Raw genomic sequence first — 3,040 nt, 5'->3', positions numbered from 1 at the left:
CCTGCTGAAGTCATTAAAGGAATACCTTGCTCTTGACTCTAAACCCCTGCGGACAATATTCTTCATCATCCTCTGATATTAGAAATTCTAAGATATCATCAAATCTTTCATTATAAATATCCTCCATTTTTCTGAAGATATTTTCTTAATTATTCTTATCCGAAATCATTTACCTCTTCGCGCTATCTGTATTACATCATAAAAGAAACTATTTTAGTTTCTAAATTCTGAAACATTCGAGTTTAAAATAGGAATATTTTTTTTTGAAGTAGTGTTGGGAGCTGAAGCATGAGTTAGTATAATATAATGATACTTGATCAACGTGATTATATTACAGTAATTCATGCTGAGTTTCTAAATGGAACGTGATGATTCACAGATCATAACGTTATCATGTGCCATGTTACACTACTCCTATATTCTATTTAATCTCTAAAATATCAAGAAAATATTTCTTGATGATTCGGTCTTTTCTAGGGTATTCTGGTAATTTAACAAATCAAGATCGTGCCATTACAATTTCCTTCTTAGAACATTAACTATGTTCATTCAGAAATTCATATCTACGAATTCTGGACCATTACTTACGGTGCTTAATCTCAAGAAGAGGAAACGAAAGAATGAAGCTCCGAAATAGAAATAGGAGTATAAATCGCAGCAAATAGAAGGGAGCATTAACTGTGGATGACAATAATTATAGAAGACAGAAGCAGGGACTTCGAAATATAAAGGAGGATATAAAGCCCAACGACGACCCAGAAATTATGAACCATAAATATCGATGCATATAGTAATATAAAGACACGGGAGAACTAAAAACACTATAAAACTAAGAGTATAGTAAAAGTAAATAGATTCTTCTGGTGGCAGATGAAAGAAAAGAATGACAGATATGAAAGTTAGGAGTATATCAAGAATCAGAACTGGATGGAGCATATTAGTGAATAAAAGGTGTGAGTTGTGAAAATAAGGAAACGAAGGGGGTGGATATATAGTAAAATATCCGACAGAACAATCAAAACATATTATCTCATTTAATCAAAGCTGATCTTAACTTCCTTAATTTCCGAAGAACCAAATCTTATTACGAAGATTTTCTCTAGATTCCTTGAATTTCGGAAATCAACCGTGACTATGTCATTGGTTAAAAAGAACGTGCATTTACTCATTTCATTCTTTTGTGATAACTTCACTCGTACCCTTCACAAAAATCAAATTGCTTTATCTATATTACTTGATGATAATAAAACTCTAATTTTCAACTCGTATACGTCATAAAAACATACTTATTGTCAGCCATGACCATTCCATTCAAATTTCGGGACGAAATTTCTTTAACGGGTAGGTACCGTGACAACCCGGAAATTTCCAATCAAATTTAAACTTTATCTTTATATTATTCCGACACGATAAGCAAAGTTTGTTAAGTTAAATCTCAAGAATTTTAAACTGTGTTCATACATTCATTATAACCTCGACCAAATTCCGACGATTCATGAACCGTTATATATAAATAGATATGTATATATATGTATATATATATTATAACTTGAGAATATTAATAAAGTATTAAACGTATATTACTTTACACGAACGTATTTGTTTCAATATGTTTATCAATGGAATTAGAAGATAATATCAAATGATTGATTTATCAGATACATTGTGATATGATTACGGGTCTATGTTATGAGGTCCACTGTGATTTAAGAAATCTATTCTTTTTGACAACATTCGGAAAATGGTAAAGTGATTTATAAGTAAGAACGTGGAGTGTAAATAACTTAGATGTTGGATATCGACAAGTTAAGTAACTCGACATTTTTCATACATTTATTTAACCTTTGGACTTTATCCCATGCTTCACCAACAGACCGTAATTTAAAAACTTGAAACCTATTATGAATATATATGATTCTACTTTTCTAAAACGTTTTATGATATAACGATTTCCATTATTTTAACCTTTTAACAAAATGATTCTTAAATATATTTAGTTTTGGAAAACAAAGTTATCATATTTATTTGATTTATTTTCAAACGTACAAAAACGTTTTTAGTTTAAAAAGAACTTTATTATTAAAACGTATATAACTTTTATAAATATCTAGAACCACTTTTGACAACTCATTACTTAACCAGTATGATAAAGATAACGATATTTATATTTTATTTTATTAAATATAAATAATGATTTAAATTAATTTTATATATATTTATACGCGTATTATACATACATAGTTTTATACTTTTACTATACTTTAACTTTACCTTTACTTTACTTTTACTTTACTTTAACTTTAATAATTTACTTTAATAATTCATACTTTAATAATTCACTTTAATAATTCATACTTTAATAATTCACTTTAATAATTCACTTTAATAATTCATACTTTAATAATTCACTTTAATAATTCATACTTTAATAATTCAAAAATCTATTATAAATAGAATTCAATAGGTTTCATTATTTCATAGAAACTTGAAATATATTTCTCTAAACTCTCTCAATCGACTTACATATATATATATTTACTCAGTATTATTTCAAGATATTATTAGTATACATAAAATACTACGACGAGGTCATGAGCGTATTATTTCAAAATGGATTTTTCGAGCTGGATAGAGCTAAGGAAAACATGGGTTATAGCTATGAAGGTGATGGGTATGGTTCATGGGTATGCTCGTGAGGTCAATATAGTATTTATCATTTCCGTTGCGTCTACGTACCTTTCCTGCAATATTGAATCTCAATATTGATACGTGAGTACTCATAATTTAACTTTTACATACTAATAGTGTATCCCTGACTAGTGCTCGAGTATTTAGGATTATGCATGCTTGTACTTTTGATATTGCCCTTAGACAGGTTAGGTTGAATCTTGAATTAGTTACACTTGCAGTTGAGATAAGGTATAAGATATGCATGTCCTTGGAAAGCTAGCGAAAAATTAAGAACTTTTCCTTTAGATATCGAATGGTTTCGATGAACGGATTAGAAGTTATAATCAATTGAATTTTCGATATTTTTATT

This window comes from Rutidosis leptorrhynchoides, chromosome 11 (genome assembly GCF_046630445.1).
Source record: "Rutidosis leptorrhynchoides isolate AG116_Rl617_1_P2 chromosome 11, CSIRO_AGI_Rlap_v1, whole genome shotgun sequence".
In the NCBI taxonomy this organism is placed as follows: domain Eukaryota; kingdom Viridiplantae; phylum Streptophyta; class Magnoliopsida; order Asterales; family Asteraceae; genus Rutidosis; species Rutidosis leptorrhynchoides.
The sequence above is the reverse complement of the archived record's forward strand: the minus strand, read 5'-3'. Positions refer to the sequence as shown.